Source organism: Chlorocebus sabaeus, chromosome 10 (assembly GCF_047675955.1).
Source record: "Chlorocebus sabaeus isolate Y175 chromosome 10, mChlSab1.0.hap1, whole genome shotgun sequence".
Lineage (NCBI taxonomy): Eukaryota > Metazoa > Chordata > Mammalia > Primates > Cercopithecidae > Chlorocebus > Chlorocebus sabaeus.
In genome coordinates this window covers 78,141,698-78,161,008 of record NC_132913.1, presented here as the reverse complement: position 1 = coordinate 78,161,008, position 19,311 = coordinate 78,141,698, and positions in this window count along the sequence as shown.

Below are 19,311 nucleotides of genomic sequence, written 5' to 3'. Positions count from 1 at the left end.
AGCTCCACCTCCTGGGTTCACGCCATTCTCCTGCCTCAGCCTCCCAAGTAGCTGGGACTACAGGCCCCCGCCACCGCGCCGGGGTAATTTTTTGTATTTTCAATAGAGACGGGGTTTCACCGTGTTAGCCAGGATGGTCTCGATCTTCTGACCTCGTGATCCACCCGCCTCAGCCTCCCAAAGTGCTGGGATTACAGGCGTGAGCCACCGCGCTGGGCCCAGAAGTGACATATTTTTTAAAAGGTGACACCCACTTCACAGAATCTCGAACTCACTGTGAAGGGAGTATCACCTCCACTTTTATCTCAAGTCAAGGGAGAATCTTAAAGTGAACCAACAAAGTGAACTCTTAGTATATAAGGGTAAGAAGAAAAGTCAAGTTTCTTTTTCTTTTTTTTTGACACGGAGTTTCACTCTTGTTGCCCAAGCTCGAGTATGATGGCACGATCTTGGCCCACTGCAACCTCTGCCTCCCGGGTTCAAGCAATTCTCCTGCCTCAGCCTCCCGAGTAGCTGGGATTACAGGCATGCACCAGCACACCTGGCTAATTTTGTATTTTTAGTAGAGACGGGGTTTCTCCATCCATGTTGGTCAGGCTGGTCTCAAACTCCCGACCTCAGGTGATCCGCCCGCCTTGGCCTCCCAAAGTGCTGGGATTACAGGCATGAGCCACCGTGCCTGGCCGAAAAGTCAAGTTTCTACAGAGAGGAAGGGGAAGGCAAGACCCACTGAATAAATTCAAGTTAACAAAGGAAGAGAAAACAAAGTTTTTTTCAGATTACATTCCACATGTTAGTGCTTGTTCAGCGCACTGACTATACATGCATGCGCCATTTATCCTATGATCTTATGGTTAGTGCTTTTAGGGCAGTTTTTATCCATTAAGTATTTTTCATGGTGATTTCTGTTTTATTAAGTTGTTTTTAGTAAAGAATCTTATCAAACACTTCCAAAAACATTATATCTATTGCTATGCTTAGCAAGACATTCAGTTTTTTTGATCTCTAAGAAGTCTAAAACATTATTTAGATAGGATTTTCCCCTGATAAAATAAAATATATTTTCTACCAACATGTTAAGTGTGTACAAGCTTTCAGTGATCTTTTATTCCACAGTAGACACCATCATTAAACCTTAGAAAGAGATGAGACTGTGCCACTCCCCTGCCCTTTAAAAAATCAACAAAAGACAGAATAATAAGCTGAGAAAGAGAAGTTAGAGAGGTAGAACTCTCCAAAATGCCAGGGAAGTTTAAAGAAAGAAGGTCAATAGAGTCAAATGATGCAGAAATGTCAAGGATAGAAACAGAATTTATTGTGATTTAGTGAGTCAAAGTGACCTTTTTGTGTCTTTGAATTGAGGGGTGAGATGTAATACAATAGTGCAGAGCGTGGAGGAGTAAATGACAGGTGAGCAAGGGAGGATAAAGAGGAGCAGTACTTTTTCAAGAAGTTTGTGGAGGGAAAGCTTTTGCATTTTTAAACTAAGGAAACTTAGGTCTCCTTAAAGGCTGAGGAAAACAAAACATAGAAGTGCAGGACAAAAGGGGTGAGCGTGTAAATGGGGTATGGCTGGAACCTGGAGGTTAGAAAAGGAGAGGAGGAAGAGCCCAGGAGGATGGGGTACGTGTGGAAAGAACCACACAGCAGAAAAATGCAAAGATAAAGGTAAATCAAAGGGGGAGAAGACAGAAGTTGGAGTTTGCCACTCTTGGTCTCAGTTTTCTATGAGGTAGGTGGTAGGTTTATTCGCTGAGTGGGTATGTGAGTGGAATAAGGTTGCCCCTTCACAAGGGAGAGTGGAAGCTGAAATTCCCAAGGGAACATCTTTTTCTAATTCTTACAAAGGCACCATAAGGAGTAGCTACAGCCTTTGGTAAGAACTTTAATATTAATAAAAGTGGCAAAATATTGGAAAAATATCTGTTTCTAAGAAGTCATTCTATAAATGGTTAGCTAATTCATTGTAGAAGACCTAAGCATGATCACAATTTGATCTAATTCCTCTAATTTGTTTTTGCAGAAGTAAAATGTGGCTTGGGAATCCCCCGATCCTCCTAAAGCAAGACATTAAATTTGGGCTTATTATATTTCAACTGGAGTCTATCATTTAGTGATTTTAGAGTCTTCTAGTATTCATTTTTGAGTCCCTCAAGATACTCAAGTGCACTTCTTGAGGTTTTTTTTTTTTTTGACATGTCTAAATTTTAGTTGATACATTTAACACATGTGCTTCTGTGATATCTTCTTACTTTTTGAAAATTGCCTTTCCTTAGATAGCATTGTTTTTTATATTACCAGTCTCATTTAGCCTTGTTTTTTTTGGGAAGAAACTGATCTGATCTTTTTATTAGGTGTGTGGGTTTTTTTTGTTTGTTTGTTTGTTTTTTGTTTTTTGTTTTTCTTTCCCCTGCGGTTTAGAATTCTTTTAATGGTCTATTATTTTAGTTTCTTCACTTTTCTCATGGACAATGTCCACATTTTATGTCATTATTTTTTCTTGAAGTAACTAACCTTGAATGGAAAAATTGGTATTTTTCTTTCCCACCAGCATGTTGAATCATCCATTTGTCTGGTAGCTTGAGACAGCCAGCAGAGGAGTCACAGGAGTAGGTACCTTTCCATGAGCTCACCTCTGTTCCACTCCCATCTCATAAAGGGTGTGACAGATACTTCACAGAAGGCAAGGAGAAAACAGGTCAGAAGTACCTTATTGGGGGCTTAGCACTGATTTTGGTTCTGAAAAGCTGGCCACTAAGAGACAGCAGTAGCTATGTCTGCCTCAGTATGTGACAGACCATACTGTTGGGCCCATATATAGCCTCCATATCTGCCACTGTGGCTACTTCATTCACGTACCCACTGTGTCAGTTCTGGGATGACTAAAATCAACTGGGTGAGTCATTTTGTCTACTTATCTGTCGAGTACTTTTTTCATGGTAGTTGTTATTTGCTGAGCATTAAGGGACAATACAAAAAAATCTTCACTTCATGCCCCCTCCCACGTCTGTTCACAGATTCAGCAATTTGTCTTTTACTTTGGAGGGAATGGCCAGTGGACTCCTAAATATTTCACTGTACTGGCAGGTCCTGAGACTTGGTAGGGTTCATCTTCTACCCTTTGGAGCACATATCTAACCAAGGCTTCCAGTATAGTGGCCACCTCTTCCTCTTTTGTCCAGTCATCATGATTTTATTGATGTAATGAATCAGTGTGGTGTTCTGAGGGACTCATAGGTGATTCAGACCTTTTCAGACAAAATTATGGCAAAGGGTAAGAGTGTTACCACAGCCACAAGACAAAATTAGAAATCAATATTATTGTCTATTTCATCTGAATTCAAACCTTTTCTGATCTTCTTTTCTAATTGGAATGGAAAAAAATATGTTGTCCAAATCAATGGCTGAAAACTAGGTACCCGAAGTTTTATTAATCTGCTTAGCACAATATCACATCTGACACAGTAACTATAATCATCAGGTTTACTACTTGATTAAGTCTGTAATAGTATACAGTTATTCTCCAGGACCCATCTGGTTTCTGCAGGGGCCACACTGGTGAGTTAAACAGAGATGGAGTGATTACTACTCCTGCATTGTTTAAGTTTTTAATTGTAGCAATCATTTCTACCATCTCATGGGATATGATACTATTTGTTTATTTGTTTGCTTGCTTGCTTTTTGTTTTGAGACAGAGTCTCACTTTGTCGCCCAGGTTGGAGTGCAGTGGCACGATCTCAGCTCACTGCAACATCCGCCTCCCGGGTTCAAGCAGCTCTCCTGCCTCACCCTCCTGAGTAGCTGGGATTACAGGCTCATGCCATCACGCCTGGCTAATTTTTGTATTTTTAGTAGAGAAGAGGTTTCACCATGTTGGTCAGGCTGGTCTCAAACTCCCGACCTCAGGTGATCTGCCCGCCTCGGCCTCGCAAAGTGCTGGGATTACAGGCATGAGACACTGTGCCTGGTGATACTTTTCGTTAATTTATTATCTTGGCTACGGTTTGGGGACAGTTTCAGAGGTTTCCACTTAACCTCTTCCCCTATGATAGCCCAAGGACCTAATGTGGGGGTTATTCCAAATGCTAAGCCAATTCCAATGATACTCTCAGGAACTTGGGAAATGACCACTAAGTGGATTCCTGAATCTAGTAGGTGAAATTTTAGCCAACTCATTTATTACCTGGCCCTGTAGACCACCACTCTAGTGGGGGTTGAGGGGACCATAACCATGCTTTGAATCTCTAGATATCAGTATTATCTCTGCTTCCAACTAATAATCCTAAAAATGTTTATTTGCAGGCACTATCCACCTTCCCCATGCATTTTAAATGCCGGCATCATCATATTTGCTACAGCATTTTACTTCACCAGGATATTTTTCCAGGTCATCATGAGTGAAGTCTTGAGCCATTGAGCCACTACCACTTTGTGCCAAATACTGTCTGTGCCCTGCCTGCCAACCAGGATGACAACCCTTCATCTGCCAGGTGGTGAGTGAGCCAGTCCCAAACTCCTACTTTGTCACCCATTTCTCAGCCCATTTCTCAACATCAGTACCATTGGTGTTGATTTGGGTCCTCCAAGAGTCAGGCTTCAAGATGAGATAGAGGAAAAAGAGGTTTATTAGGGGCAATGCCTTTGAGAGAAAAATAAGGTAGGTAGGGAGTAGAAAATGAAGGCCAGGAGAGAATCATCAGACTGCACAACCCAGGCTTGACCTGGTTGAATGAGTGAGAAAAAGGAAGAGAATTAGGAGAATCACCCTAGACTTCAGTTTAGCTCTAAGAAAGTCTGGCAAATATTGGGAAATCCTAAAGTCAAAGTTGCCTATCAGAGGAGCTCTGTGACTCTCAGAAGCAAGTCTGCCTTAGTATTCCTGTTTTGCTCAGTCATTGGCTAAAAGCAGCCTGTAGGAAGCACGACTTTGGCTCAAATACAATGATGATTTCAGATCACAGCAGCCAAGGGTGCCCACAGGCAGAAATCTGAGAGGTGCATTTTCATAGTTATCACAGATCAGAACAGTTGGAGGATCGTGAGGAAGAGCAATAATTATTTGTGTAGGTAAATAATAATAGATAACCAGTACACAAGAAGAAAAGTCATCTTTCATGAAACAAGGTACATTCTCTCCTCCTTTGGGGTGACCTGTCAGTTTACTGACATGGATCCATTGGTTGAAAGTTGATTAAGCAGCAAAGGTCTACCTACAGTACAAATACCCAGAAAGAGCAAATGTAGATCATTGCAATGTCCTTGAGTGACAAAGGGGTGGAGGCAGAGAGAGAAGCTCTGCTGATTCAGACCAGAGGGAATTTTCCACCCATAATAAAGGTTTGGCTTATATTCTAGAAACTAGACAGTGACTGAGCAACATATGCTAGAAAGTTGGTGCTCTGCTGAAATTGGGCCCCAAGATATTTTTGGAAACTTTGATGCCCATGAAGAGGGAAAACTGCCAATTTGAAGTGAGAAGAGTGTTTTCGTGTCTCTAAATGTAGAGTTTATGGTTTAGTTTTTGAGAAAATCACTATTTCGAGAAATAATCACTGTGTTGGACACTTAAGAGAAATTGAGCAGTACCCAATTTGGAATTCAGACAATTAAGACTTTGAGGAGTTAAACTATGAAAATTTGTCTCCACTGAGGATGGAGATACATTTCTGTGGATTGTATCCTTTAGGAGAATATTTCTTTTCTGAACAAGGAGTTAGATTTCATTGTGTCGGAAACTATTCTTTAGTGGTGCTTTTGTGTCATCCTGGGTGAGCCTTCAGAAAGAGGAGGTCAGGAGTGGAGAGCCACTTGGGCAGAAGTGATATGGAGGCATACATTTATCTTATGCTGGAGAAGAGACCCTAAAGGGAGTAGACTGGGTTTGCAAATTCCCATGTTGGACCAAGCTTTTCTGATATTGTTCTGAATTATGTAACTAGACACTTACTGAGTCTTTATTAGTTTGTTTTAGAAAAATAAACCATTTTATTCAATTGCTCAATTATTATTGAAGTCCTTCTAGGCTCAGGCACTATTTTAGTTACTTGGAATATGTCAGTGACAAACACAAAAAGCCCCTGCCCTATGAAGTTTATTTCTTATCCCTTGGATGTTCTATCACTGGAAAAGCTAGTCTTGGATTGGAAATGGGACAAGGAGAAGTAGTTTCTTCTGTCCTGGCCTTGGGCATTAGGGCCTCCATTCTGGGAAAGCACAATGTGCTCAAGAAAGCACTCAGTGGAAGAAGTGAACCAGCCCTGTAACATGTTGGCCGGCTGGCAGCCAAAGCGAGAGACATCCAACTGAGGACTCCTGTGGACGGTCCTTGGCTTGAGAACTCTGAGAACTACTATATCTGGCATAATGTTTTAAGCTATCAGGGAAGTTCCCTTCTGTTACCTACGAACCCTCCAGGGAATTCTTGTTAAGGAATACAGCCTGATCTTAGCTACCACTGTGTGGATTTGAATGCCTTTGACCTCCATGGGGGTGAAGTGGTATGAAAGGCAATTACAGTGTCTGGCAGTAACGAAAATTTGACCCTCAGAACAGAGCAGCAGTCCAGAATCAGCTGATAGGCTGAGGTGGCAAGTCATTGTGCCTTTATAAAACAAGAAAGCCCTTCCTGGGAATTTCCTGAAATACTTGGGAAGTAGATCCCAGTAAAAATTGGACTACCTGAAGTTAAGCAAGATATAAGCTTGGACTATTGTCAAAATCCTAAAGCCAAGTGTGACTTCTAGGCTGGAAAAGCTAGGACTTCTGGGTTACATAGCACCTGAGAGCTTCAGGAAGCACAAAAGATAGGATTTGTGTGCAGGTTCTGAGTTCTAAGGTCAGAGCCTGAATCACGCAGTAAAATGTGAATCAAAGTTTTCAACATGGATATGGTAAGTAGGGTTTTACATTAAGGCCACTGAAGAATAATTCTGTGTCTAAATGCATCTATACGTATTTTTGTCAATACTTGATCTTTGTGTTAGTCATTATTTCTATTGTCTTTTTTTTCCTGAAACTTTATAGTAAAAGCACATCTAACATTTCAGATCACTTTAAGAATAAGACGGGATGGAATAATACACCCCCTGGAAAGTTAATTTCTCTAAGAAAATGCACTGACTTTAAGAGAAATTTGCTTATTTCTCTTAAATGGTATGAAAAGTGATCATTGTTAAGTTATACAGTCTCTCACCTTCATCCATTCTTTCTTACCTCCCAAATAAAGGTTTGTGAGAATAATAACATATCCACATATGTATTGCCACACAAACAAAAATACCAAACATGTAGTCATATACATTAAACAAACTGTGTCACCCAGGTGATAGGAGTAGGAAATGCTCAGAACCTCCTAAGGTGTGTTATTTAGTATTTAGCATTTTATGTTTATCTCATTAAAGTTTTGTGATATATTAGAGTCTATATAGATCAATAAGCACTGCCAAACTGCTGAAGGTGATACAACTATTGAAATGTTTAGCACAAAATTTACAATGCTATAATCTCATATACTATAAAGCCTAAATTCTGCAGCAGAGGGACCTGGACTCCTAGACTTCAGCTGTTTCTATTGTTCCTACTATAATTCTTACTATAATTACTATAATTTCTGTTGCTCTTACTACAATTCAAATGTATTTTTTTGATGTCAGAGTCTTTCCTAGAGGTCACATAAAACTCTGAAATTGGGTCAGGCCAATTGGGGAGTATTATGATAGGCGATTAAAATCTCTAGAACTACATGTTCTGTTCATTTTCATGAAATAGGAAATCTGTATCTTAAGAATCTCAAAGCTTCTTAAGGTTGAGACTTCTATTTTAAAAGAAGGTGAAGTTTGGGTTACCTTTTCAAATGGTTTCCTTTTTTCAGTATTTAATATTTTCTCTACCTTTTGATTAAGCCATTGAAAATCCCTGGCAGAATGCAAGTAGTGAAATTTGACCAAAGTTTGGAAAAGAAAGGACTGAAGAGAAGCGGTTGTCTTCTTTCTCCCTTCTCCCTTCCTGTGGTTGATTGCAAAAATGGCTGCAATACTTTGCAGCTCCTTCCAGCAAGAAGTGGAATCTACTTCCCCACCGCCAAGATCAGGTGGGCTGCTCTTGAAACTTGCTTGGGCCAATAATGTGATAGAAGGGATAGTTTGTATGTTTTGAATCCAGGTGTCAAGAGACCTCACAGCTTTCACTCCTTCTGATCTCAGACTCTCGCCCAGCATATCTTGAGCATCAAGGGAGACCAAGTGGAGCAGAAAGTTGTAATGGTTGAACTGTCTTAGACTAACCAGCCCCAGCTAACCCAAGAGCCGCCCACAGATACATGAACAAGTCCAGCTGAAAGATCATCTTAGCCTGGACAAAGCCAAACCACCAAGCTGAGCCCAGTCCAAAATGCCAAACTGCAATTTGTTGAGTCACAAAATTTGGGGGCAACTTTATGAAACAGCGAAAGCTGATAGCTCTAACTACATCTATGAGTCATACAACCTAGAAATGTTATCAAGTAAGTATTTTCCTCAAAGTAAAAGTTTTATAGAGTCACTTAAACCAGTGCTACTAAAAGTGCTGATCCACAGAGAGAGAGAGAGCTTGCACCAGAATGTCAATCTGTACACTGCTTCCTTCGTCAACAAAGTCTTGCTGCAAAAATTGTGTCAGCTGAATTAAATAGTGTGCACAGTTGACATATTTGGTTTATATTCCTGTGCAAACTGAAAATATTCAGATAGTAAGAATTTAGGCTTTTCAGGCTATACAGTATTTGTCACAATTTTAGGCTTTGTATACCATACAGTCCCTGTCAACTTTGTCATTATAGCACAGAAGCAGCCATAGACAACAAGTAAATGAATGGGCATGGCTGTGTTTCAATAAAACTAAGAAGCAGACAGCGGTCTGGATTTGGTTTGTGGGCCATAGTATGCTGAATTCTGAATCCTAAGCCATTTCAGCAGCTCATCCCGTCAAAGCTCATTATTGTGTCTGCTTTTATAATAATGTCAAAAGAATGTAGGCAAGAGCAAAACAGAATTGGAGATATCTTTCCTTAGAGACCGGAAAACCAAATGCCTGAAATACTTGTTTCAGATGCCCCAACATGGAGCTAGAGGGATAGAACGAAATATGAAAAATGTACATAATTATTTAAAATGTATATGAGTAATAAAGTACACAAGTACTGCCAGTCAAGGCCCTGGGCCAAATTTGGAAAAAATAAATATTCTAAGAAGCTTTCATTTCAAAATGTTGATATCTCAGCATTACTGCTTAGCAGTAAGGAGTTGGAATATTCCTTCCCTCATTTTTTTCCTTCCTCCTTTTCTATCTTCCTCATCCTTTCCTTTTTTCCCTTTCTCAACGCAGAGGAAAACATTTCCAGGCACCATTGAAAACCAGTATTACATTCTTGAAGAGTAGGTTCATACGGCAGCAGTTAAAAGCTTGTGGTTTTGCCATTTGATTTTCTTTCAGTGGTTGCCCCATTTGATTTTCTTTCAGTGTAGTTTGGAGACAACACATTTCTGTCTCATTAAAGTTTGAGACAATCTGTCTTTAAATTCACCCTGACAATGGGCAGGGTGTACCCCTGTAAGGGAGTGTTAGGAAGAGGCACAGAAAATGAGATGCCAACAATCACTATCCATTTCTCAAAAAGCATACTGGGCAGATTTTCAAATTGTCATTACACTCTGGGTTTTTTTTTTTTTTTTTTTTTTTGAAATACAAAGATGATTAGTTGCTTTGACAAATATACTCCTCCCCAAATAACAACTGCTATCAAAATCACTAGAGTAAAACAAAAATCTCTAGAACTACATGTTCTGTTTATTTTAATGAAATATGAAATCTATATGTTAAGAATCTCAAAGCTTCTTAAGGTCGAGACCTCTATTTTAAAGGAAGGTGAAGTTTGGGTTACCTTTTCAGTTTCCTTTTTTCGGTATTTAATATTTTCTCTACCTTTTGACTAAGCCGTTGAAAATCCCTGGCAGAATGCAAATGTAGGAAGAATAACCCACTAGGAATCACAGCCATTGTCAGTCACTAACAATTTATCTCAGACTGGTCAAGCCTATTTTCCAGAGAGAATAAACACGGTGTCATGGCTCCTAGGGAGGGTTAGGAGAGAATAAGTCCCAGAGAATGGAATGCCAGAATGCCTTGATGGGGTGCCACAGCTGGGGAGAGGGCTGGGACAATGGGGAAATGAAGGGACAATGGGGAAATTAGAGAACTAGAGATGGCAGCAGGGGTGCTATAGATACATGTTAAATTTTGTCTACTTCCCAAATTTCCTTCAGGATGGTCATAGCCAAGAGAACCAAACATTACTTGTCATGGCATGAAAGGGTGCTGCTTATTTCAGCTGGGAGAAAAGGCCTAGTGTCAGTGGCTGAGCATCCTTCTTCAGCACATCTGTAGGCTAATCTTCATCTGCTAGGATGCCGTATAGCCTCCCAGGAGCCCCTTGTTGCTCTCTTCTTGACCACAGATTGATAACTCCTAGGGTCCTCTAAGCATGACTCTCTTATCAGTGCATCACAAAATGGCATCATATATATATATACAGTGATGTCATGATATATATATCATGATATATATATATATAAAGTGCCATTTATATATGACTCATCCATTTTGTCTTCTGATGTTTACATTCTCATGCCCATGTTCTCCACTACTTCTCTCTTCTTCCTCCCCTCCAATAATCAAATGATATCCTTTCTACTTCTCTGTGTCTCCTCTTTTCATCAGTATTAACTAAGTCTTCAGACAGGGCATTGTGAGAGCCAAAAGCTCATTGCAATAACTTTCCTCTTTACTGTTTTACTTTCCTCTTTACTGTTGTAGTCAGTGGTCAATACTTCTTTTTAGTCATCCATAGCAAACATCCTCTCAAGGGGACAGATAAAGATCATAACAAATTGAAAGCTGAAAAGTACTACTTTAAATACAAAATACTGTCGTCAGTCGCCAAACACTCCATCCTCACTCCCAAAGCTGTCATATGAATCAGAACTCAATAGAAATATGGAATCTCAATGATTCATAAATTGATTCATTTATTCACCAAATATTTTTTGAGCAACTATTATAGGAAACATTCTTCCAGGTGCTGGTGATACAAAGTTAAGGCATGCTCCTTGCCCTGGAGAAGTTTATCATCTAGTAGGGGAGCCAGATGTGTAAGCACAAAATTACAATAGAGAGTGATAAGTGCATAATGGAAGTAGCCACAAAGTATCATTTTGTTCAGTTGAGGTAGTCAAGGACTTTGCTGGGCTGGACTACAAAAAGGCTTCCCTTAGGAAGAGATTTTGAGCTGAGTGTTGAGAGATAATTTGCAATGATAGGGGAAGCAGGAGGAGTGACTAGTAAAATTTGCCTTGAGCATCAAGTTCATGTAGAAAATTGGTAGGAGATTTTAGCCCTAGGCAGTGGAGCTAGAAATTATAGTGGATAAATGTGTGAAATGTTGAGGAGGTAAAATGAGAGTTAGAGTTTAATAATATGAATGAAGAGGGAGAAGATGTTATTTTGCCCACTTCTGGCCTGATGCAGAAGTCTGGCCCTAGCATTCCTGAATGGTGGCTCACCAGCCTCTGTTAGGACGCTTCCAGGAGTAGTAGCTGTCCGCCTCACAGGACTGCAGCCTGTTCTAGTCCAGACAGACTGGATTTTAGACAGCTTCTTTATATTGATCTGATATCTGCCTGCCTTTAAATTCCACCCTATCTTATTTCTTTATTCAACAAAGACTGGGTCTGTTTTCTTAGATGTAGATCTGAGACATCAAGGTATTTACAAATGGTTATTTTGTCTCCTTGGTCTTTTCCAGTCTTCTTTACTCAAAACATTACCAAGGATTCAGGAAATTTCTGTATCTATCTATCTATCTATCTATCTATCTGTCTGTCTATCTATCTATCTTCTGTCTATCATCTATTGATCTATCATCTATCTATCCTTTATCTATCTATCTATCATCAATAGGTAATCTATGTATGTATGTATGTATGTATGTATCTATCTATCTATCTATCTATCTCATCTACTCACATTTCTCCAGAGGTTGGATTTGGTGTCACAAATGTTTAGTGTCATTGCTTTAAAATATGAAACTCAATGACTGAGACTGTTATCATATCAGCCTCTTGAGTAGCCACAATAAAATAATAAAAGGACAAAACAAATGTGGGAGAAAGAATAGTATGTCTCAGCCAACTCTGGGCACACTGCCTGTGAGTTAGCCCTGCTCCACAAGGAGCAGCAGAAAGCAAGAAAGCAAAAAAGCAAGCAAGCAAGCAAGAAAGAAAGAAGAAGGGAAGGGAGAAAGAGAGAGAGAGGGATGGAGGCAGGAAGGGAGGGAAGAAGGAAGGAAGGAAGAAGGAAGAAGAGAAAGAAAGAAAAAAGAAAGGAAAGAAGGAAGAAGAAAGAAAAAGAAAGAAAGAAAGAAAGAGAGAAAGGGAAAGAAAGAAAGAAAACAAACTATGTTCCCTTAAAATATCATTCACTAAGAGATTGCCACCTCTTCCTGGAGATAAATGTCCACTCTCTTAGTCATTTGAAGTAACTGTCTCATTTTGTTACTGTAGAAAAAAATATAGCTCAATGCAAATAAACCCAACATAAAGACTAAGATAATAAAATAATATTAAAGCTAAAAGTGAAGTTTGAGATAATCTCATCTAATCCTTCATTTTACAGAACAGAAACCAGATGATTACTTGGTGATGATAACAAGTAGTAAAATTACTTGTTAAAGCCATTAGGTGAATAGTTAATTAATGACTCGACCTTCTTTTGGCACCAGATTAACACCACACAAATTACTTTCTAATCACAAAGGAAAATATCACTGAACAATGGGGGGATCTAATGGTCATGGCACTGAATAAACAGTTATTTCTAATAGTGGTTTACCAAGGTAATATCTTCTGATGTGATTCAAAGTGGAGTATCTAACATCACCTATGATGTAATCTGGTCAGAAATATCTAATTAGAATACAGAAAGTTTGACAAATGGTGTTGGAACAAATGGATACCCACATGCAGAAAAATGAACTTGAACCTCTTCCTGACACCATGTACAGACATTAACTCAAAGTAGATCAAATACTTAAATATAAGAGCCAAAACTATAAAACTTTTAGAAGGAAGCATAGGTGTAAATCTTCATGACTTTCGGTTAAGCAATGGTTTCGTAAATATGACACCACCCAAAGCACAAGCAACTAAACAAATAAATAGATAAATTGGTCTTCATAAATTTTTTTTTTACATGAAAGGTCACTATAAAGAAAGTGAAAAGAAAACTTACAGAATGAGAGAAAATGTTTGCAAATCATATACCTGATAAAGACCTTGCATTCAGAACATATAAAGAAGTGGCTCGATTTAAAAATGGGCAAAGGGCTTGAATAGACATTTCTCCAAAGAAGATTTACAAATGGCCAATAAGCACACAAGAAGATGTTCAACATCTTTAGTCATTAGGGAAATGCAAGTCAAAATCACAATGAGATACCATTTCATACTCACTAGAATGAATATAAGTTTTAAAAAAGAAAAACTGACAAGTATGGGTGAGGATATGGAGAAACATAATTTAAGAAAGAAAAATAACAGGTCTGGGTAAGGATGTGGAGAAATTGGAACCCTCATGCATGGCTGGTGGGAATATAAAATAGTGCTGCTACTGTGGAGAACAATTTGGCAGAACTTTCAAAAAGAGTTTTCATATGACCTTGCAATTCCACTCCTAGGTATGTATCCTAGAGAAGTAAAAACCTATGTCCAAATAATACAGGATCAGGAATATTTGTTGCAGCATTATTCATAATAGCCAAAGAGTGGAAGCAACCCAGCTTCTACTGATTCCTCCTTGTACCTGATATTTAACTGATGAATGAATAAACACAACATGGCACAATGGAAAATTATTCAACCATAAAAAGTAATAAAGTACTGAATAAACCCTGAAAACATTATGCTAAGTGAAAGAAGCCAGACACAAAAGACCACATATTATATTATTTCATTTATATGAAATGTTCATATAAGGTAAGGGTCAAGCAAAGAAACCAGGGTCCATCCATGCAAACAGAAAGTATATTAGTATCGCCAAAGGATGGAAGAAGGAAGAATTGGGAGATCCAGGGTTTCTTTTTGCAGTGATGGAAGCATTCTGGAATAAGATAGTGGTGATGCTTACACAGCATCGTGAATACACTAAAAACCACTGAATTATACACTTTCAACAATTAAAATGGTGAATTCTATGTTATTTAGATTTAATCTCAATAAACAAGGTTTTGTTTGTTTGTTTTTAAAGAATATACAGTTTTAGATATGACTTCCATTTTACAGTTGATTCAAGCAATAGGGAAACAAGTTAAGTGATATCAGGTGAAAGCAACCAGACAAACCCAGAAGGTCGACCAATCAGTAGGACAACTCGACTGGTCTTTTCAAAAATACACTAACATAAAAGGCAGACTGTGCTAGCATTTCAAGTATATGTCAGAATAGCCTAAGAGGTATGTACTCTTAAACAGAAAGACTATTGTCAGGCCTCTGAGCCCAAGCCAAGCCATCTCATCCCCGTGACTTACATATATACGCCCAGATGGCCTGAAGTAACTGAAGAATCACAAAAGAAGTGCAAATGCCCTGCCTCGCCTTAACTGATGACATTCTACCACAAAAGAAGTGAAAATGGCCAGTCCTTGCCTTAAGCGATATTATCTTGTGAAATTCCTTTTCCTGGCTCATCCTGGCTCAAAAACTCCCCCAGTGAGCACCTTGTGACCCCCACTCCTGCCCGCCAGAGAACAACCCCCCTTTGACTGTAATTTTCCTTTACCTACACAAATCCTATAAAACGGCCCCACCCTTATCTCCCTTTGCTGACTCTTTTTGGACTCAGCCCACCTGCACCCAGGTGAAATAAACAGCCATGTTGCTTACACAAAGCCTGTTTGGTGGTCTCTTCACATGGACGCGCATGACATTTTGGTGCCGTGACTCGGATCGCGGACCTCCCTTGGGAGATCAATCCCCTGTCCTCCTGCTCTTTGCTCCCTGAGAAAGATCCAGCTATGACCTCTAGTCCTCAGACCAACCAGCCCAAGGAACATCTCACCAATTTTGAATCGAGTAAGCAGCCCTTTTTTACTCTCTTCTCCAGCCTCTCTCATTATCCCTCAACCTCCTTCTCCTTTCAATCTTGGCACTACTCTTCAATCTCTCCCATCTCTTAATTTCAATTCCTTTCATTTTGTGGTAGAGACAAAGGAGACACGTTTTATCCATGGACCCAAAACGCCGGCGCCGGTCACGGACTGGGGAAGGCAGCCTTCCCTTGGTGTTTAATCATTGCAGAGACGCCTCTCTGATTACTCACCCACGTTTCAGGGGTGTCTGACCACGCTGCAGGGACGCCTGCCTTGGTCCTTCACCCTAAGCGGCAAGTCCCGCTTTTCTGGGAGAGGGGCCAGTACCCCGACCCCTACCCTCCCTGTCTCTACCCTTTCTCTCCTTTTCTGGGGGAGGGGCAAGCACCCTGACTCCTTCTCTCCCTGTCTCTACCCCTTCTCTGCTTTTCTGGGGGAGGGGCAAGAACCCCGACCTCTTATTTTTGCGTCCCCTCTTGTTTTGTGCCCCCTCTTGGTTTTGCACCCCGATCTCTTATTTTTGCACCTCAATACCTTATTTCTGCTCCCCGACCCCTTTCTTGCTTTTCTGGAGGGCAAGAACCCCCGAACTCCTTCTCTCCGTATCCCTACTCTCTCTTTTCTCTGGGCTTGCCTCCTTCACTATGGGCAACTTTCCACCCTCCATTCCTCCTTCTTCTCCCTTAGCCTGTGTTCTCAAGAACTTAAAACCTCTTCAACTCACACCTGACCTAAAACCTAAATGCCTTATTTTCTTCCACGATGCCGCTTGACCCCAATACAAACTCGACAGCAGTTCCAAATAGCCAGAAAACGGCACTTCAGATTTTTCCATCCTACAACATCTAAATCTTGTCGTAAAATGGGCAAACGGTCTGAGGTGCCTGACGTCCAGGCATTCTTTTACACATCGGTCCCTCCCTAGTCTCTGTTCCCAATGCAACTCGTCCCAAATCTTCCTTCTTTCCCTCCCGCCTGTCCCCTCAGTCCCAACCCCAAGCGTCGCTGAGTCTTTCTAATCTTCCCTTCTACAGACCCATCTGACCTCTCCCCTCCTCGCCAGGCCGAGCTAGGTCCCAACTTTTCCTCAGTCTCTGCTCCCCAACCCTATAGTCCTTTTATCACCTCCCCTCCTCACACCAGTCTGGCTTACAGTTTCGTTCCTCGACTAGCCCTCCCCCACCTGCCCAGCAATTTCCTCTTAAAAAAGTGGCTGGAGCTAAAGGCATAGTCAAGGTTAATGTTCCTTTTTCTTTATCTGACCTCTCCCAAGTCAGTTAGCGTTTAGGCTCTTTTTCATCAAATATGAAAAACTTAGCCCAGTTCATGGCCTGTTTAGCAGCAGCCGTGAGACGCTTTTCAGCCCTAGACCCTGAAAGGTCAGAAGGCCGTCTTATTCTTCATATGCATTTTATTTTATTACCCAATAATTAAATAAACCCCCAAAATTAAATTCCGGCCCTCAAACCCCACAACACGACTTAATGAATGTCGCCTTCGACGTGTACAATAATAGAGTAGAGGCAGCCAAGTAGCAACTTATTTCTGAGTTGCAATTCCTTACCTCCACTGTGAGACAAACCCCAGCCACGTCTCCAGCACGCAACTCCAAACACCTGAACCGCAGCTGCCAGGGATTCCTCCAGAACCTCCTCCCCCAGGAGCTTGCTACAAGTGCCGGAAATCTGGCCACTGGGCCAAGGAATGCCTGCAGCCCAGGATTCCTCCTAAGCCGTGTCCCATCTGTGCGGGACCCCACTGGAAATCGGACTGTTCAACTCGCCTGAGAAACTGCTTGAGTGATTTGACTATTAAAGGCTGGTCCGTTATGAGACTGTACAGAGTTAGGAAGGCCAAACCGAGGAATTATGTCTGAAATGACCGCGGTGGCCTTCTCAGACCCTATGGGAAAGGCCCCTACCCATCCAGTGAAAGTGTCTACCCAGACTAAGAGATATTTTAGTTTTCTGACTCGGGGCATGCGAGTAAAGTCATTTGCCAGTCCTGGGCAGGGGCAAATCCTCGAGCTTGATGTGTAGGAAAGGGAGGGGGCCTGAACAATCCCTGAGGGGTAGTAGAATAGCAGATGGAACACTGAGAAGTGATCTCCTTGAGGATAGATTTCCATGACAGAAAGGAAATGAGAGGTTCTAAGAGACGGGCTAGCGGCTTGTAACCTGCATGGAAGAGGTTATGAAATGACGACAGAATAGAATGGGCCTGTGAGGCTGGAAAAAGATAATTTCCTTGGTCTAAGAACTATTTGCCTTGTGTGGGAAGAGATTGATAGGTGGAAGTTTCAGCTGGGGAGTAGGTGGGAGTGGCCGATGTGAAGCAGGAAAACTGCCATGAGGGATAGAATTTGGAATGCTAGCTGCTTTTTTAGCTAACTCGTCAGCATAAGCATTGTCCTGAGCGATGGTTGGGGGGAAGAAAATAGATTTTGGAAGTTATGAGAACTGTAGAGAGTTGAGTATAGTTTGTGATTTTTAGGCCCTCTAACAGTATTAAAGCAGTGGCAGCCACTGCGCACAGACATGAGGGCGAGCCTGCAGTGAGCTGAGATCCGGCCACTGCACTCCAGCCCGGGCGACAGAGCAAGACTCCGTCTCAAAAAAAAAAAAAAAAACAGTAAGGTCAAGTTGTTTGAACAGAAATGCTACGGGACGCGGTCCCGGCTCTTGTGTAAGAATTCTGACCTCACTAACCATGCCTAGGAAGGAAAGGAGTTGTTGTTTTGTAGAAGGGATTGGGGTTTGGGAGATTAGCCGGACACGATCAGCAGGGAGAGTAAGTGTGTATTTATGAGAATTATGCCGAGATAGGTAACAAACGAGGAAGAAATTTTGGCTTGACTGAAGTAATGGGGTCTGTCTGTGAAGCCTTGCAGCAGAGCCTAGGTAATTTGCTGAGCCTGATGGGTGTCAGGGTCAGTCTAAGTGAAAGCAAAAGATAGGCTGGGATGAAGGGTGTAAAGGAATAGTAAAGAAAGTATGTTTGAGATCCAGAACAGAATAATGGATTGTGGAGGGAGGTATTGAGGATAGGAGAGTATATGGCTTTGGCACTATGGGGTGGACAGGCAAAACAATTTGGTTGATAAGGTGCAGATCTTGAACTAATCAGTAAGCCTTGTCTGGTTTTAGGACAGGTAAAATGGGGGAATTGTAAGGGGAGTTTACAAGCTTTAAAAGGCCATGCTGTAGCAAGTGAGCGATAACAGACTTTAATCCTTTTAAAGCATGCTGCGGGGTGGGATATTGGCGTTGAGTGGGGTGGGGTAAGAGTGATTGGGTTTAATGAGATGGTAAGGGGTGCATGATCAGTTGCCAAGGAGGGGTATCCTATACTTGTGGGTTAAGGTGGGGGGAGATACAAGAGGCGGATGCAAAGGACGCTTTGAACTGGGGGAAAAGGCAGCAATGAGGTGTGGCTGTAGCCTAGGAATAGTCAGGGAAGCAGATAATTTAGTTAAAATATCTTGACCTAATAAGGGAGCTGGGCAGGTGGGGATAACTAAAAAGGAGTGCATAAAAGAATGTTGTCCAAATTGGCACCAGAGTTGGGGAGTTTTAAGAGGTTTAGAAGCCTGGCCGTCAATACCCACAACAATTATTGAGGCAAGGGAAACAGGCCCTTGAAAAGAAGGTAATGTGGTGTGGGTAGCCTCCATATTGATTAAGAAGGGGACGGACTTACCCTCCAGTGTAAGAGTTATCCAAAGCATCTGTGATGATCCAGGAGGCTTCCGAGGAGATGGGGCAGCGTCAATCTTCAGCCGCTAAGCCGAGAAGGTCTGGAAAGGAGTCAGAGAGCCTTGGGCCTGAGTCCCTGGAGTGGCTGCTGGGTGAGTTGAACAGTCCAATTTTCAGTGGGGTCCCGCACAGATGGGACACGGCTTAGGAGGAATCCTGGGCTGCAGGCATTCCTTGGCCCAGTGGCCAGACTTCCGGCACTTGTAGCAAGCTCCTGGGGGAGGAGGTTCTGGAGGAATCCCTGGCAGCTGCGGTTCAGGTGTTTGGAGTTGCGTGCTGGAGACGTGGCTGGGGTTTGTCTCACAGTGGAGGTAAGGAATTGCAACTCAGAAATAAGTTGCTACTTGGCTGCCTCTACTCTATTATTGTACACGTCGAAGG